The following is a 21234-nucleotide window of genomic DNA, read 5'->3' as shown; positions in this document are numbered from 1 at the left end:
TTTTTTTACCATACTCACATTAAACATGTATCTACATAATTAGTCATATAATTATAATTAAAACTATTGCATGCCAAGCACTAGCCACCTTCTCTTATTTGTCTTAATTGCATAACCTTTGAAAGCTTTAATACCTTTCCTGATAACATTCTGGCTAGCAGCTAGAAGGTCAAAAAGTCTGTTCAAAACTCTGGGATGTCCATCTCTAATGCTTAGATTCTTTTCCAGCATCCAGCTGCTATAGATATGTAAAAAGCAGATGACAGATGATGTAAGCGTGTATGTGCAGCTCTTAAGAGCCCATCACTCAAAAGCTGGCTCTGCCCTTGAGCTTGAACTCAGTCTGCTAGGTCCAAGGCCCCCTCCGCAGTGATTTGCAGGGGGCCCTTTTAAAGAGCAGGTATGCTCATAAGTAACTAATGCTTCTCAGCTGGCTCCTGGGGAGAAGCTCTGCAGCAAAGTGGTTTAAAGAGTCAGATGTGGAAGAGTGTGCACAGAGATAAAACACTGCAAAGCACTAGTGGGCATTCCAATAGGGATCATCCTTGCACTCTGCCTGACTCCTAATCTGAAGCAACCACCTGAGATGTATTTTTGGCTTTGCCACGACCCAGGGTCCACAAAGGCAAGGCTGTCGTAATTCAGGAATAGTATTTTAAAGAGCAAATGCATGTAGTTATAAGTATTTACAGAAAATCCCTTCAGAAATTAAGTTTAGGGCCAGGGATATAGTCAGCAACACAAGTGACTGCCTACCAAGCCAAAAGTCTTGAGTTCAATTCCTAGTACAAAAAAGAAAAGAAAAGCAATTTAATCCTTGCTTGACAATTGTTTGGGATTTGGCAGAGCAGAGAGCATGTGAAAGGGCTACTTCATACAAAACCGGTGTTGCTAAGACTCAAAAGCATTTCTGCCATTTCAAGGGTTCACCAGTGACAATTTTTGCAATTCGAAGAAGCACAAGCATCTCAAGTATTACTAAGTCACATTAGGATGCTGTATGCCTCTGTCGCTATTACTTCCGTTAAGGAATGGAAGTGAAATCAACCATCGGATTCTTTGCCAAAAACAAATCCTGCATTAATTACATTCTCTTTTCAGATAAAAAGGGAATGCACTCTGGGTTCAGCATATTCAGTTACTTGCATTATGCAGTACATGATCAGCGTGACATACCTGCATTATGAGGTGACTAAGAAACAGGGAGGAAGTATCCATCCATTAAATGTATATACATATATTTCTAAAATTTATATATGAAAATGACTTGCTTGAGAGTTGATTAAAGACGTTTTGAATATCTAGAAGTAGAAATGTAAGAACTTTGAATTCTACACTCAATAACTCAACTGCAAATTATAGTTTTAACTCCACATGCCTAGTTAGTAGTACATAACAGGTTACAGTGGATGAAATTATGGCCTTGGGAATTTCCAACAGAAATTAAACACAAGTATATCATTTACTAATTTTGTGATATTGGTTTGGTTTATTAATTCATCTTAATCTCAGTTTCTGCATCTACAGAAGAAAGAAAGAAAGTGAAGGAAGAAAAGAAAGAGGGAAAGAAAGTTGAGCCCCATATCCAAAACTCCTGGGGCTAGATGTATTTTGGAATTGAGAAACTTTCATAGAAACATATCAAGTTTCATAAACTATGTAATAAGTACCACCCTCAGCAGGGTCTGGGGCAGCATCTTATAACCAACTACATTAACATTTCTGCGATGAAATATATTAGCAGTCACAGTAATGTGATACATAACTATAAATAGTTTCAAGTCAGTTCAGCTACCTGAATTTGTATCTAGCATGCTAAATGATTTTGTAAGCTTTTGTGTTTCGAACTTAGGATAAAAGGAGTATAAATTCATTATTTTCCAGATTTATTTTGTATGTGAATGTATACATATGATCATACACAAATAAATATGCATATGTGATTATTATTTGGGTCAGATTGGTTTGTGCCAATGAGGTACATTTATAACACTGCTAAACAGATAAAGAACACTCAATATCAGTCAGAGTATGAGTTCCTTGAAGGCAAAAGTGGTTGCTTGATTGTTGGCTGTATCCCCAGGTGCCTAATGGAGAGCCTCGTACAGAGGAGGGGCTCAAAAAAGATGAGTGCAGGGACTCAAGATATCTCCTTGTCAAAGCTTCCTTCATTCAAGGAGAACCACATAAAATGAGGAATGATCCTTGCTTAATTTGTTTTGCAAGATAATAGAGTAGACAAAGTAATGTTATCAGAACTTCCTAGTGGAAAACAAAGAGTTCACTCAAATCTTGAAGATAAATATTCAATTCTTCTTTTATTTTTCTTTTAAATCATCACATTCCAGAAATGTCATGATTCACTTCTGAAATCTAACTTTTCAGGAAAATTGGCCTTTGGCAATCTCATAATTGAAATTTTACCTATGATGATAGTGCGAGTCAAAGAAGTTTTGAACAGTTCTGAGTGGGGGAAAAAAAGTACATAAAATCTTCAATAACATGCAGTGTGATTTTGCAAAGCAGGCATCCTGTGTTGACAAAAAGAACTTGCCATCCAGTGTAATGTACACAGACACACACACACACACACACACACACACACACACACACACACTAAAGCTTTAATTATATACATTTGCTTCTACTAGGAAATGAATTCATTTCCTACTATAGTTAATCAAAATGCAACACAAGACACTGTCAAGCATCCACATCGAATATTTCCCTCTCACTCCTATGAAGTGAGACAACAAACAATGAAACAGAAAGGAGAAAAATATACCTGAAATTGAAGGTACATGGTAGTAAAATATAACGAAATAATAGCATAACAATTCAGATGGCAGGAATTCAAACTCAGTGAAAATATACACCTCTTCTAAGTTTCTGTCCAAGTACTTTAAACTAGTATTAAAAAAAAAAAAAAAGTTTGGCATAGAGTACTCACAAGTGAATGTGAAACAAAGATTATTGGTGTATGCATTACACAAATGTCGTAGTATTGTCTCTCTAGGGGGTGAAAGAGATGGAATTGGGGATGGGAAGAGCTTTCCTTAGAGGATTATTTTAAATCATTACCATGGCATTATCCGTATTCCTAAAGAAACCAACAGGTTAACTAACTAACCATCTGGCCTAAAGGAATTACAGCTAAGTGTGGTAACAACTGTGGAGAGTCCGACGTTAAACATAAAAAGACCATAAACAAACCCTGAAATTGGGATCTTAAAAAACGAAGCTTACCCGGCCAGCAAGAATTGGTTCAGGTCCAGAAAACTCTTCCAGGACGAACATTTGATTCCAAACCCAGCCTCTTTTGGAACGGTTCAAAACCCGCTGTTCTTCACTCAGCCTGTTTAGTTCCAAAGGGGATCCACTTGTTAAAAGTTGAGACTGATTCATTGGAGCCATGTAAATGCAAGGGGGAAGAGTAATCCATAACGTTATTAATGGAGTCCAGAGATCCAAGAGCATTTCTGCTAGCCGTTCTGGCATGGTCCCACCAGTTAAGCAAATGGCTACGAAAATGAGATAATTATCTTTTTTGCCTCAGGTCTGCAGCCATCCAATTCATCATGCAGTGTGTGGCATTTACTTACAGCTGTGCCACGTGTTTAGAGCACAGGAAACAGACATCATGTAAGCAGTTTTCTAAGACCACAATCCATTGGCTTTCGTTTTCATTGAAATTACCTGCAAAAATGAGGAAGAAATATAAGGTCTGCTTAAACAGATTTTAAAACGAAAACACTGCTTTTCAAAAGTGCCCATTTGAAGAGTAGGGGCTTCCCTTCCCTTGAGCTAAGAAAGTGGATCTAAAGAATGAGACTAAGCCAGAAAGTCTTTTTTATTTTTAAGTATCATTGAGATTTTAGGATTCATGACATTACTGTCATTTTTCAAAAACTTGAGTAAAAGAAATTCTCTTTTTCTTTCTGGTTTCTCTTGTTTCACCCCCTTTCTCTTCCTTTCTAACTTCCTGATTTCTATTCTCCCTTCTCTGTTTCTGCCCATCTCTTTGTCTTCTTTCTCACATGTGTCTTTGTTTAAAATGCAAATTTGAGTAGATGGAAAATAGACCATATTTTTCTATTTCCATCTTTGTAATTAACCTGTATAAAGCCAGGTTATGATGATCTCTATTAAAAAATATAAATAGAAAGGAGATTTTCCCAATTGTTAGGATTTTTGACAGCCAGTAATTATCAGAAGAGTCTGTTGAGGTTGCAGAATACAGTTCTCTACTAGGATGCTAATAGTGAGGAAATAAAATTAGAATGGTCTCAGAGAAACTGTAATATCTGGCATCTATAGTCTAATCAGGACAGTGCCATGGCTCCCATTAGAAATGTACATTTGAACAGGAGATTTAAGTTTATGAAAACCTTCTTTAGGAATTAAATATGATAAAAATAGAATTCTCAATTGATGAAATTCAGAACATAAGAAATATATATATATTTTTTTTTCCTTATTACCTAAGGTGTACATTTTGCTTACTTTAAAGGTGGCAAAATATGTTTCTTCCCTCTCAAAAAACTTACTTATAAAGAAATAATGTTCACTACAGATCCCAGAGCAAAGATTTGCTGAATTAGATTAAATGGGAAATAATTTTTCAGGACATCCTAGGGAACAGTTTGACTTAGGGAATTAATAATAGAGTAGAGAAGATTTCACCTTGGATGCCTGCTTCTGTTGTGGCTCAGAATGAGAAGCTAAGCAGGTTATTAATGTTCATTCCTCTGGTGAGTGGCCTCAATGAAATCAGCTAAAAGGGCCAGATAAAGATTCTCTGCAAACACAGGGAGTACCTGACCCAACAAGATGCCCAGTAGCATTGCCCTGCTTGTCACTCATTGCTTGGGCTCAGCTCAATTTTGCATCTAAATCGCATCCCACACTGGTGAATGCATGGGACAACACTGCAATCAAAAGTTGGTTTGGAAAAAAGCAAAGAACACTTTGTGATGGTACAGAAACTCACAGAAAACATTCCAGAGAAACATACTGTCTTCTTTGCCTAAAACTGCAGCACACTTGGGAAATCAAGTCTTTTCTTCAGACATATTTTCTTTAAGAACCACTTTCAGGAAAAAAAAATTGAAAAACAAATCTATACTCATCCCAATGTGAGAGAAGAGTTTCACAAACTTCTGAACTGAAATAACAGAATTCAAATGTCTCAATAAAGAAATTCCAAATATTTGAATTTTATTGATTTTTCAATCTACTTACTTACTCCAAAGGCATTTTCAGCCATGATCTCTCCCAGACAGTGGATAAGGGGGAAGATCAGAGTATGCTGAAGAGTGTCTGTTATAGCGACAGATAGACCTACCCTTGAATCCCAGCTTGTCCTACTTTCTCAGTATTGAAAGACAAGACACTCAATTTGAGCCACAGTTTTCTTGTTAGCAAAAGAATAGTAATCATAGTAATTCCTCCCTTACGGTAAACCATGGTTATGGTGGGGAACCAGAATGCATCAAGAGCAACCAACATATTGAAAATCATTAAATTATAATTCATGTAGTTAGCCTGGGCCAGACTACGAGGGCAGTGGTGACAGGGTCCTCGCCCTGGAGAGGCATTGGTAATAGACATAAAGAGTGATGTTGTGTGATCCCTACAATAAAAGCAAGCATGGTGTTGGGCACAAAGGTGGCAGGTGGTGGGAGGAGGGAGGCCATGCTGATGAGGCAGGGCTAGGCTGTTGCACTGGTGGACTTCCTCTAGTCAGGGAGTCTCCACTCAAACACTTCTCAAGACAAAAAGAGATTATTTTCTCCAACTGTACTCTGCTCCATGGCAGGCCACACTTGAATGCTCAGCAGCCATGGGTGCTACTCTCCAATGTGCTGAATGCCATAGATGCAACAAATAGATGTGAGTGACCTCTAGTGTCAGGCTGTGTGGGGGCTGGATTTACCAACTGTACACTTAGAAGTTCATTGATGCCAACAACCAAAAAATATGAACAAAAATGGTTACAATAAGGACCAACTGTTTATTTTGAGAACAAAAAGAGCCTGTATTGATAAAGTAGTTTATATAGGCTCACATGTATAGCTCTTTTAAACTGCCTAATATGCTACACACTCTGACAGTTAAGTTACTCATAGTTCCAGAATAAGAAAGCTTAATTCCAGTTAAACCCCAAACTTAAATGACTAAAGAATTGTCCCAGAAAGGGCAGAATCATTTTTGAATCTATGTAACATAACCAAAATTCTGTTTTTTAACATGAACTCTCTTCCCATTACATAAATATGTCATGTACTTATACTATGTGTTGTACACTGAGGGTAGCAAGGCAAACAGTTCCGATTACCTACATTTGGGAAGCAAAGAATCTAGGTAGAAAAGAAAATGGAATATATAATTACTATATTAAGAGAAATATCATTTTAGAAGGACTAGAGGAACATGAAGCAATAACACACTCATCAGCCTGGAAGAATTAAAGAAGGCTTCCTTGAGGAGGTGTCATCTAATGATTCTCATGGAGAAGGAATCTTCTGGAAGAAGTAGATGTGAAGGACATTTCAGGGCACCGATGGACAGAAAAAACACTCCCCCCCCATCCTAATCCACGGTCCCTGGATAAGTTGGTATTTAAAATCATTACGGAATTATCACTTTAAACCAAATCCAGTGCACAGCTGCTGTCTTTTTCCCCACCACACATTCATACTGGTCACAGTGTCTCAAGAGTTTATGTCAGATGGTTTATTCTCTTCTGGGCCAGTTCTTTGTGAGAATGTCAGATTTGTTTTTTTTCCAAAGGTTTGGAAGAATAAAATTTTAAGCCATCCCGAAGAAAGAGTATGCAACTTTCATAGAAAAGGATGAGGTGTGGTTTGGTAAATGTCTCCTTAGTGAGTGACAAGAGATGAGAAAAATTTGCCTCTTTTCAAAAGAAAGCTTATTTCATGCACACATGTCTTTCACATCACACCTTCTATGTGGAATTTGCAGGGACGGAAACATTCATTTGCTAGCTTATTAAATTTTGAGAAATTTTTGAATTATCTGTATTACCTTTATATTTAATAAAACAGACAGTTTTTATATGTTCATTTAAAAATGAAAAACCTATATTATTTGCTAAATGCAACATAATTGTAAAATTGCAACATAAGTAGTGAACACTGTGAAAGACTGTTGGGCTTTATTCAATCATAAAGCAAGTTTGTATGCACATCTACTCTTTAAAAGAACACTGAGATCAAAACGTTGCTATTTTGTTGTTATTTCATTGTAGGGATAAGAAAACTGAACCATGTCATTTTAAATATTTCTTAGTTTTCACTAAACTAGATACTATTCAGTCCCTGAGGGCATCTATTATTAAAAAGAAAGATTAGCATTAATTACAGACAGCCTCTTAAACTTTAACAGGTGGCTCTCTGAAATATAAACAAAAATCCTTGAGTTGCTTTATTCTAATTTCCATAGTACAGATGCCAATTTCACCGTTCCGTAATACCACTCACCAGCTCTGGCTGTTACTGAAAATTTAACTGTGAGCTCCATTACATTTCCTAAAAACTCAGTTCTAGTCCTCTTCTAATTAGGTCATCTATGCATGTAAATATTCACATAAATTACTTGGAAATCTTTGTGTACCAGAGATTCTAATCTTGTCTAAACTGCCAACTATGATGAATGCATATAGTATTTTCATATGATGGAATATATACAATTTCCCATTCTCTACCTTCCTATTTATGTGTAACTCTGGAAAAATTACCACTGATAAGCTCACAAACACACACACATTCATGTAATCAGATGATTTTGACACAGTGTTCAAAGTTCTCTCCCACTCGAAATGATATTACACTGTGACATTTAGAACTCTACTGTTTACATGTTTGTATCTATAACATGTACAGAACTACTGTTCTCCCATAAAAGATCAAAAAATGAACAATTTTAGATGAAACTCATGTGATGTCACTTATCAAAACTGACACACTTTGGAAATAATAGCTGCATACACAAACACAAATTAAGCAAGGCTGTAAAGTTTAGGTTAAAAAAATCAATTTATTTTTATATTTTCCCAGCCATAATATTTATGTCTGAATAATCAATTCACTTTATTATAATGCTACTGCATTGACTTACACCAACAAAAGTAAGAAAAGTTTGCAGACTCTCTGGAATTCTTATATATAAGAATGTCTTTAGAATTTTCCTCAGAAAACTATATACTTCCTTATATACTTGTAATCTGACTTTCCATTCATATTCAAATTTTAGAGCTGGTTCTAATTACAGCCTATGTCTAGCTCTGTTGACCCTGAGATTTTTTTTAAAGGAGATATTGGTCAGTTCCTAGATATGATAAGTCATTATGTAAAAACACATTATAACATCGATTTGTAACAGCTTGCAGGTTGCGGTTCCAAATGATAAGACACTAGACGATCGTAAAGTTTAAAATAAAAACCAGCTCTTACGGATATTTCAGGATTCTATCCAGTAGGTCATTGTGGTTGACAGGAAATTATACTTTTATTATCCACTGTGTTTAGAGGCCACAATATTTCATAGGCGCAAAAATGGCACACAGGATCAGAGAGTTTCTATTAAAAATGCTTCTGACCTTGAATTTAGAGCCATTAGCAGCCTGCTTCAAAACAGGTAAATGCACATTGAATTCAAAGTGGTATTTGAGGAACACAGTAATGTGACTCAGTGTGTAGCCCAGTGCAATTCATGTCAAGCCCTAGGCATCTGAAGCTGAGCAGGGCAAGACGGTTTTTGGGTTTTAGAGAAGAAGAGCACTTAAATGTCTCCAAATATAAACAGCATGAAAGAAACACCTTACTGGAGCCTTCAGAATGCTCTGACGGGATTCCCTTGGTAGAAATGGATTATGAAATGCTTTATGTACACTTACTTGCTTTGTTTGTTCATCTCTACCTTCAGCCACAGCACATCTGCTTGTCCTTCTTAGCCACTGGGCCCTATTCTTAACCAGATGTTAGCCCGTCCAAAAGTGCATTGTGTGCCTTTTTCTCACTCACAATAACTCTTGACAAGTTTACTTTTTCTGTAATTGACATGTTATTCTTTTTGACCTAAAGATTTTTGTATGTTTGTTTGATTGTGTTTCCTAAGTTCTAGAATGCTTGATTACCTTAGAAAAAACAAACAAGCAAATAATAAATACCTCCTCCTTTCTCAAAATTGGATCAGAAATTTATTGTTAAATAGAAGTTTTTCTATTATAGATATTCATAATGACTGTAACTAAGTCCATGACAAAGAAAATCAAAATGAGATATCTGCTCTCCTGTTATTGAACCAAATGTTTATTTCTGAAACTTTCTTGGAATCTTACTTAGGACATTGAGGGCAAATCTATTGTATTGGTCTGTCTTGAAGCATGTTATACTGAGGTATTTTTCTCCCCAAAAGATAAGTGTATGTCTAAAATTTCCTTTGCCAGGAAGTCATTGCTTAAATTCATGTTCAGAATTTAATATTTGAAGACCTAAAAGTGACAATTTGTGTTTTTTTAAGTCAAAGCAACAAATCAGAATCAACCTCATTCTTATCATTCTTGTAATTGTGTGAGAAGTTCTATGAGGTAGCAACTCAAACACCAGTTTTCCAATCAGAGTTCTATTATGCGTAGAATAAATTACCTGAGCAAATTCATCACATTTCTAGCAGATGAGGAGATTGATGCTTTGTATTTCTTACTACCTAAATCGAAGGACTGAGAAAAAATTAAATAAAGTAAGTAAAACTGTTATTAGTGTAGCAAACTTTTGAAGTATTTCAAGGGCTTAATAAAACATTGAGTAATTTCTCAAAACAAGTTTATTTAAATCTGTTGTGTACATCAGTGGGGGAAATTTCAATGTTCTATGCAATAAATTTTCCAACTATTGACTTAAAAAACTGGCAAAAGCAAAAATGAGTATAAATGAAACAGCATTTTACAAATAGCTCTTCCGGGACTTCCGGGAGAACATGGAGGACAGATAGCAGCTACGGAGGCTCTCTGAAACACCCAGGTTAGAATTCAGGAATGGTGCTGAGTAAGGAATCATAAGCAAGAAGAGATATGCCCTGTGATACAAGAACGAACTGGGCTGAGAGAAACCAACTGGGAATGCAGTCCTGGTGCTATAACAGGAACAGATAAAGCCTCGGCGTGGAAGCTGGAGCCTGCACCATTGGAAGCCGCGATTTGGGTTTCCCGCCGCAAGGCAGTTGCGTCTGCATCGACTCGGCAGGGAGAGAGACGCGCCGAAGCTCTGAGAACGGGAATCGGTGAACGGAGTTGAGAGTGGGACAGGCGAGGAGCCGTGCATCTACCTCCGGTGAGTGAGGGAAAACTGGGTTTCTTCCCCACGGTCTAGGAGACTCCAACAGAGGATATTCTAGGACCGGGCAGACTTGCGGGAACAGGGCACTGCAGTGACTTCAATCACCAATCCGCCTCTCAAGCGGGATTGGTGAGCACTGCCTAGCCCACGTGACACTGTTGGCTGAGACCCAGTAGGCTAGCACAGCCCAGGTCCCAGCTCCTGAAGGTGACCTGGAGTGGTGGGCCCTGCATAGGCTGTCTGGTGTGTAACTCCATGGTATGCTGCGGTGGGCGGAAACACCTAGCCGGCACAATTCAATCAGACTGTGGCTGACAGGGAAGGAAGTTGGGCTTCCTATATATGCTTGCATATATAAGGAACAAAGAATATGGGAAGAGGCAGCAACAAGAAAGAGTCCTCGGCCCCTAATCCTGAGAAAGAGGCAACAGCAGACACAGCACCAATAGACATAAAGTGCTATCTCGAGAGCCTCATAGACAAGTTCAGGAATGAAGTTATTAATGACCTGAAACTAGACATAAGCAGAATAGTTAGAGAAATGCTAAGCACCACCCAAGAAAAAACAGATGGTGGAATGGAAGAACAGCAAAAGAGGGGAGAATTGTTTAATGGAGAAAATAGAAAAAGCATAGAATACGTGAAGCAGGTTCAAAGAGAATACCAGGAAACTAAAAAGTCTATTGAAAACTGGCATAACAGCTTGAAAGAAACTAAGGACAGATTATCTGAACCGGAGGGCAGATTTGTAATATGGGAGCATGAAATGAAAAACTTCTTAAAAATAAAGAAACAAACAGCAATAATACAAAGACTAGAAGATGATAAGAGGGTCTATAACTTAAGAATTAAGAACATAAAAGAAGAAGTAGGGACACAAACAAATGAACTACAAAAGCTACTCACAGAAATAATCCAGGAGAATTTTCCTAATTTAGCAAAAGGTAAAGATACTCAGTTGTATGAAGCATACAGGACCCCAGCCACCTACAACCCAAACAGAGCAACACCCAGGCATATAATAATTAAAATTCCAGAAATCCAATACAAGAACAGAATACTAAAAGCCATCAGAGACAAGAAACAGATCACTTACAAGGGAACACCCATCAGAATTACAGCAGACTTCTTGCCACAAACCATCAAATCATGAAGAGCGTGGGGGGAAATAATTCAAGCTTTGAAAGATAATAATCTCCAGCCAAGATTGATATATCCTGCACAACTATCCCTGGAAATTGATGGAAAAACAAGGTGCTTCCAGGATAAAGTGGAACTAGGGGAATATGCAACCACCAATTCAACTCTACCGAGAGTATTGCAGGATATTCTAAAAAAGAAAAATATGAAGAATCCAGAAGTAGCGGCAGAGAGGCCACAATGAATGGAGCAGAAAACAAAATGAAGAAGACAAACTGACAACTAATGACAGAAAAAGAGCTCAACAGAAATGAGGCAGAGAAGATTGGATGATAGGAACAGCTATTTTGGAGAAAATGATGTCTTAAGAGGTAATACTGATTTAGTATCATCTTGTTTTGAAGTTTCATCAAGCTTTTGTTCTTCTGTCTCCATTGGTCTAAACAGGTTGTATCTTATTGGTTTTTATTATATATGATACTATAAGCAAAACCTTTTATAGACAAGGAGATTATACAGAAACCATTGTTTATTTTCTGTTAGTTGATTCTAAATACCCTGTAATACTGTCATTCTCTTGAATGGTTTTACATTGTTTTGATATATTTGATGCTACAGTATACGAAGTTATGCTCAAAGATTTCAAGGAAAGAGACAATATGGTAACTACTTTTATGTCGGGATAATCTTGTGGTGAAACACTATTTTGCTTAAATGGTTATGCTTTGATCTGTGCTGATTTGCTGTTATGCTCTCTTTTATCTCAATCTCCATTTTATTATTTACTTTTTCATACTTTTAATTAAGGGAAAAATAAATTAAAAAATAGCAGGATATATTATAGTAACCCACTTTGACTTTCCATTATCTTGATTTAAAGCCCTGTATTGCTATCACCATCTTGTTTTGACTGTTCCTCTATTCTGTTTTGCTTGATAGTACCAAGTTCGGAAGTTTAGGCAACAGCTGTGAAGATAGTAGGATTCATTATGATGCCCATTCTGGTTGACTGTTATCAACTTTTGAAGACCTATAATGTCTCCAATATTTTGGTTTTGTTGGTTTTGTTCAATTTTATTATATACTGTTTTGTTCAATTTTATTATAACTAATGATATAGGAAATTCTATTAGAGATAACGGGAGGCATTATGGTAACCATTGTTGATCACCTAGTATTATGCTTTTACATTATCTATTATGTCCACCCTTTTGATTTGACTGACTGTTCTGTTATGTCACACTTGGTTCTATTCTCTTCCACAAAAGTAATAAGAACTGTGGGAGCAACAAAACCCAAAATGTGTAATTGTCATTGTACAAAAGAGAGGAAAAGAAAGTGCTCTAAATGATATAACTGCATGTATATTTAAGTGTATAAGATAGATAATGATATTACTGAGTTTTGTTGGATCATTGAACAGAACTGTTTGCAGTCTCACTGTTGGAATGTCCACTTTATAAGCTTTAATTTTGTAACTTAAACAATTATTTCTTAGATGACAATATGTAATCCATTAACTAGTGATTTCCTACTGTTTATTTTTTTCTGTAAATCTGTATAACTTTTACCCTTTCTCTGCTTTTTTTTCTTTTCTTTTTCTCCTTAAATAAAATTTAAAAAAAACCAAAAAAACAAATAGCTCTTCCTACCCACAGCTAACATACAGTTAAAGCAAAGTCTTTGCGTCTTATTTTAAGTCTCTGCTGGGCCATATGTTTACCCCCCAGAGCCAATCATTTTTCTTCTTTCCGTAGAAGACATGGCATTCTTCCCATCACCATTTTTCTGCTGAGAGAGCAAAGTGCAGTCACTCCTTGTACATGCCAGAGCTACTCACTTTCAATCAAACAGTAACCACTCATTTAAAAAACATGGCCCATCATTTCTCTTCTAAAAGAGAAATCTCACAGCATTTCAAAATCATCTATATTCTTGTATGGATGGTGTAAGTGGAGCATCGTACTAAACCCAAGATGAAACCAAGTTGATACCTATGGAGTACATAAACAAGACCTTGGTGCACATAGTGATAGCTAAAATCTAGATTCAGGTAATATCTTTTCCCAAACATTTTCAGTACCCTTTTGCTCTTTAAGGAATTTTATTGCTACTGATGATAGAGGAAAATTTCCTTTCTCCCTTATATATGTGGCAATCTTTAAAATCAGTTGCATTTTACCCAGGATTACAGAGAATGATGTACTGAAATTGAAATGCCGCCAAGTATCACCGTATGATAATCAAGATTCTGCCAATTAGATTGTGTTGTGTAGTAACCACGATTATAAGCATATCTTCCTGTCATTCTTTCATGTTTCAAAGACTTTATAGCTTAAAACACATCCACTGACACTGTTAACATAAAATTATGGATGCAAATGATGGATAGCTAGACAGACAGAGACATAGCAAAGCAAACCATCATTTGACAAAAATAATATTGGATTATCATCCAGAATGTATAATACATGAAAATTAAGGGAACTGCTTACAGACATTCTAAAATAAGTATGCTAAATTCAGCTACTATATGTTAGTAAAACTGAAAGGCGTGGCAAAGACAACTGTGTTTTACAACTGTAATCAAAATAAGCATGTATCTATTTTTCATTTTTGAGCATCCTGGGAATAACTGGAGACAAAGTTAAGTTCTATTGGTCAAATTCAAATAGCTAGAAACAAAGAATGAAAGGTGCCCTGGCAATTTTTATAACAAATTCTGGAGCAAAATTGTCAATATAAGAAATGAAGTCATCCCCATATGGTAATTATATCACTTTCTCCATCTACTTACTTTATGATATTTGTGCCATATTAAGAATCAATTAATCATGTATTAATTGCAAAATACTGTTCTAAATGGCAATAGTGTCAAAATACAATCTTTTACACAATCATTACTTATAAAAATGAAGGTAATTCCATTTAACAGTACTTTGAAAATATTAAAAAATATGCTTCACAATAAACACATCCACACAATCATGTTATCTTATTCTATATTTTCCCTTGATACATATGTGATGGCCAGATATCCTGTTGATTAATAACAGAGGGGAGCATGGAATTGTCTCCACAGATACCTGGATTGCAATTCAGATGAGTTTAGCATGAACTGTTCCAGTCAAATATGAGAAAAAGATGTATTAAAAGAAAGAGAGCAGGCAGGATGGAGCAAGGAGAGTGAGGAGATAAATTCCTTTTTGGTTAACTTTTATAACTTCTTACCAAGTGAGAGGTACAGACACTGTTACTCATACAAAGATCCCACAACTAGAGCATTTTGCCAATAAAATATAACTGTGTATCACATAGAATTTAGTAGCATTCTGTGATGCAAGTCAAGTCTTGGAGGCATTCTCATTTTTACAAATCTGAATTATGTCATTTTTTATATTCCCATATCATTTAAAAATGATTGTGAAGGGAGAAAAACATACTTTGCAGAACATGGATAAAATTGATTTTTAAAAATGAGAAAAGCTGTGTCTAAAAATAAACTTAGGAGGATCTATGAAATTTCTGTAAAAAACATTGTGGTAGGTAAGTCCCAATATTATACTTTGGATATGATAGTATTCTCTCCCACTTTAATGAAAGTAGCATACTAAAGACGGGGGCTGTACAGTATCTGCTAATCTGTTAATGTATTAAATAAATGTTTCCTGGGCATTAACTTTGCAATCATCCTCCTGGCATTTGCACCTGTCTTTATTGTGGCGGAACAGGAAAAAGAAAATGCTTGAAGGTTATAAATACAAGTGTCAATCCTCATGACACTTTCAAAATAGATACAGAAAAGCACAAAAATGTATTTGTACCTACCCAAGGAACTATTAGACAAGAAATGTTTACAGACAAGAAGAAGGTGAGTGATATTTATGATAGGGAATAGCACATGACATTTAAAACTCAGGAAATAAAAGTTTGGGATATGATACAAAAAAGGAATCAGTATTGGCCTTGGTGCTTTGTCATGAAGCATCAATGAAGATTTAGTTGCAGCAAAGTGAGGAAGAAGCTAAATTGCACGCCTTGAACTTATTTCTTTTCTGACCTTTTGAAGCTGCTAGGTTGAACTAATTTTCTCCTGTGGTTACAGCTTAAGTGGGTTCCAGAGTAAGGAACCAACAGTTCAGCAGGAACACAGTAGATTGTGCACAGCTTTATGTGAGAATGAAAGGAGAAAGTGCTGACAGCCCTTTGATGAATTAAGACATATTAAATCAGATGATCATTTTTATCCATCAAAAAATCGTTCTGTTTCATTGTTATGTGTCGTAGCTATTCAATTAGATGACCTGAGGAGAAATACCCAGCACCACTGGATAATGTTTCTTAAAAGAGTGATCAATATATAAATCTGAGTAACCAAGAAGGCAATCTCAGGTAGATAAAATGACAAAGAAAACATGATAAAATTCGCATACTTGAAAAAGCAAATGAGTTGGTTTTCTTGGCAGATTTTTAAGAAGTAATCTGGCTGTGTGTTTTGCATTGCTGCATGTGTACATGTGTGTGGTACACAACTGTGTGTGTGTGTTAGTGTATAATTTGGATGCCATAAGGTTCTGCCTTGGTTTATATGAATACCTCGTAAGAAGTGTATAATACCCCAGAGTTATAAACTTTTTTCTAAATTAAAAAGCAAAGTCAGTCCTGTTTGATTTATGAATGCTAACAGTGTTGAATGCAAGACATAAAAAGGAAACTGCATTATTGTCTCTGCTTCACTGAGTAACTCTAACAAATATAAAACTACTGAAACCAGTATTAGCAGGAGCACTGAGCATAGTATTTTCAAAGCAAGACTGGGGGCCTTAAACCGCACCTACAATTAAAAGGCTGCTCTGATTATGCTTGTCCTCTGATTTGTTAAATGCAAAACTTTGCTGATGGACCAGAAAAACGGTTGGAACAAACAGAAATTACAGATCTTTTTACTCATTGTAAGCTTTTAGTTTTGCATGGTAAATTGGTTAAAAGTGGTTGATAAAGCCATGAGACATTTTGAGTAGAAAACTAATGATCATCATTTTTTCCTTAAAAGAGTTTACTTATCATGATAAGGTTTACTGAATGGTTATTGAAGTGTGAATACTAACTTTTCAAAATGAGCTTTTATTTTTCCCACCAGTAAAAAAATGGAAAGAATTTCAAAAGCAAATCTCAGAGGTACAATTTCTTGGCTAAAATCACTGTTTCCTAATTCTTTGGAACTTTCCTGCTTTGCTGCAACAGTCTGATCCTCCAGGTCAACAGGGAGTATCACATTTTAAATTTCAACATAGTTCAACATAGTTTCCAAAGAATTTTACTTGATGAGTATATTTATAGACCACTCTTTACAAATACCCTCAAACTTGGTCTATTCCATATTGCTGCGTAGGTTGCATGAAGATTTTGTGCAGTTTTATTTTTTTACATAGACCATAATATCACTGACTACTTAAACTTTGTTCAGTGTTAAGTTGAAGGATTGCGATGGATGGATGCTTTCTTGACCACATTTTTATATAAATACCAAAATAAAGTAATTTTACAGAGTAAAGACTCTTTCCCTCTAGAATTGATGTGCATACAACAAGTACATTGATCTGATTATTTTTTTTTTTTAAGGCGGGCTGCTCTAGAATGGTCTGTTCTCCAGCAGTTGCAGTTTCAAGAACTCTAATGATACATTCCAGGTACCAGAAATGCAGCCAAGAAACGTTAGTCTTGGGTTCAGATACTGTCTTCCTGAAGGTTCTATGATCCTAAAGATTATAGGATAAATGCATTTATTATTTAAAAGTAATAATAATTACGAATGTACAATCCAATTGTGGGGTTTACAAAGTTTGAGTGAAAGCGTTACAGCATGGATTTCAGAGATCCTTAGCTAGTGCCTTTAAATTATTTTCCCATCAGCAGGTACCTTGACAGGCATTCTAGTGCTATGTGGGTGAACTGAACAGCCCTAAATGCTCCTCTCTTTTTTCAGAAGGGATTTCTCTCAACTCCTCATCCTCCTTAGAGTCCAGGAAAAAAAAAATAATCAAAGGTGATTTTAATAATCCTGAGACTGCTTCTGCAAGAAATGGCCATGTGGCAAATAGATCCGAATTGCTGAAGCAGAATTACAGTTTTATAATCAGTATTATCATTTAATAATATGGTGGATAGCTCTAGAATTTCTTTCAACCTTAGAGCTCAAAGAAGTAGAACATGTATGAACATGATTAGGAGAACTTCCTTTGAGGAAAAAATTGCAGCCCTTGGAAACATCTTTCAAAGGCTTCAGTCTTCTCAGCAAAACAATCTCTCTCTCTCTCTCTCTCTCTCTCTCTCTCTCTCTCTCTCTCTCTCTCTCTCTCTCTCACACACACACACGCACACACACACACACAGCAGGAAATCCCTGCAAAACTGGACGCAGCTGATGAAAGGCAATGGCCAGGGAGAAATTTCAGTGGTGTTTAGCATGAACGACAGGGCTCATTTTGCATGCAGTGAAGTAGAGCAGCCAGGCTGAATGGATGGAAAATCCCACTCTCAAATCTTACATAAATACTGCTTTCGCACATACACTTTTCCAGTTGAAATGCTCCTATAATGAAGCCAGAGGTGACAGCACCGGGAGGGTTTTTAACCACTGAGGAGGCTGTCAGGAGTGTTATAAAGGGGACTAGCGCTTTCAAAATGCCTAAAACCAACCCCAGTTCCCCTATCTCCCTGTTGCTGGTGCCCAGGAGAGGACACTGCTCTCACATACCTTCTCTGACGTCCTCTCTTTCCCTCTGTCAACCCACAGAAACAGCAGTTGCTTGATTAGCAGCTCAGCGCTCAGGGACTGTGGGATCATGCTCCCCTAAAGAGGAAACTCTTGTGGAAATCTTCAGGAAACGGTGGAAAGTTGAAAGGGCCTTTTCTCCCTCCTGCTTGTTAGGTTACAAGCTCTGTTCTTTAATTGGAGCTAAAGTGAGCAGCTGACAGCCCGATTTTTCATTAAGGACTAATGTTGTGCGTTCGCAACAATAAACAATTAATGTTTGATTTCTTCCATTTAGCAACCCAAGCAAACAGCTGCCATCTCCGCTGGCAGAGGCAAAGGGCCAGCGCAGGACGTGCTGCCCGCTCCGTGCCTGCGGTGCAGGGTCGACAACCACCAAACGTTGAGCTTTCTGCTACATCGGATGGGGGGAGATTGATCTTGGGGAGGGGAAAAGCAGAGGAAATCGTGGATACCTGTGGCGTCATCTGCGTTGGCGGCGGCGTGTTTTCCCTGTTTCCCAGGCTGAGCTGGAGCCCAGGAGGCAGGGATTAGGTGTCCTGTAAACCTGTTACGCGCTGGGGAAACCCGGGCGACGGCGACAGCCCCCTTTGCCTCCGGCCCTGGAGGGGCGCGGCCCGCACCCCAAGGCTCTCGGGAAGAGGAGTTGAGACACAGGTCCGAAAGCGCAGCTTTCCGGAGGCTCTGCGGGTTCCAGGGGAGGAACCCCGGTTCAGGAGGCCTCCGCGAGCTCGTTCCCCGGGCTCAGGGCGACTGCTTGAGGGTCCTGCGCGGGCGCGGGGCAGCGTTCGGGTGTGGGCACAGCCGCGAGGGGGTTCGGGAGCCTCGCAAGTTTGTGGCCGCCACCGCACCCCCCAGGCTGGAGCAGCCACTTGTGGGAAAGCTTTCGCGCCGCGGCTTTCGAAAGGCGCTGAGCCTCGACCCTTAGCCCCACCGCTGGGGTCGCCCTTCCTCGCTCAGGAGATGAGGAGGTGCAAAGCACCAGTCGGAGGGCACCTCCTTCCCGCCCCTCCGCCTCCTCTCTCTCCCCTCAGGCTCGCGCCTCCTCCCGCCTGGGGGTGTCTGGCGCTTCCCATTCCCCGCACGGACCCCGCAGTGAGGGCGCGCGGCTGCGGCGGCGCCAGCCCGGATCCGCAGGCGAGGAAATCGCCTGGCGACTATAAGGATGGAGATGGACCCGAAAACTGCAGGGGCGCAGTCTTGGAGCCTCAGGCCACCTCACAATCTATTATGAGAGCAGTTTGCCAAAACCGTCAGCCAAAACCCGAGGCGTCCGCATCAGCCGCGATTATCGCCAAAAGAGACGCAGCCCAGCCTTGCTGGTCCCACCAACCCGCACCCACTATCGTGGGGGAAAGAGGTGCGTAAGGGGTCCGAAGGGGCCTGGGAATGCCTAAGAGAAACATTCCCCGCCGGGTCTTGGGTGGTGAAGGAATAGATGGGTAGGGGCAGTACTTACTCTCCTGGTTGTCCGCGTTGGCGAATTTCAAGCCTCCTGTTTCACAAATGGCTGGAGGGGGTCCGGGTGGGCTCCCGTGGGCGCCTGGTGCTGACCGGTTCCTGAGCGCTGGGCAGGCGCCTCCGGATTGCGTTCATGCCTCTCGGAGATGCCGATCCCGGGGCGGAGACGTGAGGCGGGAGCGCTGGGCTCTGGGTGTCCGCAGCCCAAAGTGCAGCCGGTGAGTTGAAGCTACCGTCTATGCACAAACCCGCGGAGACGGCGGCTGGGCTCTGAGGAGGACGGGAGATTCCAAATAAATCCGCTAATTCTGGGCTGAGCGCTCCGGCGTGCGAGCCCGCCTGCCTGCCAAATGTAACTGTGGAGTGTTGTGGAAAAGTGAACCGGGTGCCTCCCCTGACGGATCTCATTGGGCAGAGCGCAGAGGCAGGTCTACCGCTTGGAAATGCATGTAAGCAGCCCCCCTCCCCACCCACCCTCGCCTTCCGCGATGCTCCCGCGCGCCCGCTCTCCGCTCCCCTTCCTCCCTCCAAGTGGGCGCTCAACTTTTTGCTCCTCACTCGCGAGCACGCCCCGCGCGTCTCCGCCACCGGAGCCACGGCTTGAAGATGCGCCCTCGCAGGCTGTGCGCGCGGCTCGCGGAGGGCCGCCCTGCCGGAGGAGAGTTGTCAGGTGCCAACGGGATGCGGAGGAGGTATCCGCGCGCTGGCTCTGTCAAGTCTAACCTGAGCACTGGGGCCAGCGTTCTCTTGAAAAGCGTTTCTGTGAGGCTCATCTATCTGCGTTGAGAGGAGGAGGAGAAAGAGGACCCACCCGAGAGGGCAGAGCGAGGCGTGTGGGCAGTTTACCTTCTCTTTTTCTTGGGCCTCTTGAGTGTAGCAGAGGGTGTTTGTAAGGCTACTCCCTGCTACTTAGACCCTCCTGCATTTTCCTGGTCATGGAGCTGAGTGCATTCCTGATGCTCCGGACTTCTAACTCATTTGGGAAGAAGGGATGTGGGACTTTCAGGAGGGGCGTGACATGGTGCGTGTAAAATAGAGCAGAACTTGTTGGCAAACGGAGGGAGAGACTGCCAAGTCCTCCCAGTGTGCGCTGACCTGTTCTCTAAGGTCCCATCCCGGACCTGATTCCGCCAAGGTCCCCTGTCTGTGTTCTCTTCCAGTCCGCTGATGGGTTCCACTCAGATCTTGAAATGGTCACGCAGAGGTGCCGCCCTGCAGGAAGGAGAATGAATCAGGAGGTCCAGATGCCTGTGTTTTTTTCATGATTGAGACCAAAACGCAGAAATATTCAATAGCTTTGATCCTATTTTAATAAAATTGACGAAATATAAGACAAATGACTGTTCACTTTAGAAAAGAAATTCTCCTTCACTGGAGACTCTGATTTAGTTCGTTCTCTGCATCCTTGATGTGAGTGCTAAGAATGGCTTTGTACCATCTGGGGACAGAGCTGAAGCAGAAGGGGAAAGGGTGCAGGGGACCAGACACATGGCCTGTAGA

General features: G+C 39.5%; 1 protein-coding gene across 6 annotated transcripts in view; it reads right to left on the bottom strand.

The window, feature by feature from the left end:
* The window catches only part of LOC100716924 (cadherin-11-like), a 155357-nt gene extending 135061 nt beyond the window's left edge, over nucleotides 1-20296 (bottom strand). For 2 of the 6 annotated variants that reach the window (XM_003472045.5, XM_063247441.1), the window contains exons 1-2: nucleotides 19733-20192; nucleotides 3247-3696 (exon numbers count right to left, since the gene is read on the bottom strand). The gene's annotated coding sequence lies outside the window, so the exon portion shown is untranslated. Of the gene's footprint in view, nucleotides 1-3246; nucleotides 3697-18255; nucleotides 18403-18728; nucleotides 18858-19732; nucleotides 20193-20278 lie in introns of those variants that run through there. The other 4 variants (XM_063247438.1, XM_023565997.2, XM_063247439.1 and 1 more) reach the window with 4 other exon arrangements.
* Between the last annotated feature and the right edge of the window lie 938 nt (nucleotides 20297-21234).

Source organism: Cavia porcellus, unplaced genomic scaffold (genome assembly GCF_034190915.1).
Source record: "Cavia porcellus strain 051 isolate PalLab524CR breed Dunkin Hartley unplaced genomic scaffold, mCavPor4.1 scaffold_4, whole genome shotgun sequence".
In the NCBI taxonomy this organism is placed as follows: domain Eukaryota; kingdom Metazoa; phylum Chordata; class Mammalia; order Rodentia; family Caviidae; genus Cavia; species Cavia porcellus.
This window is presented reverse-complemented; position numbering and strand designations above follow the sequence as displayed.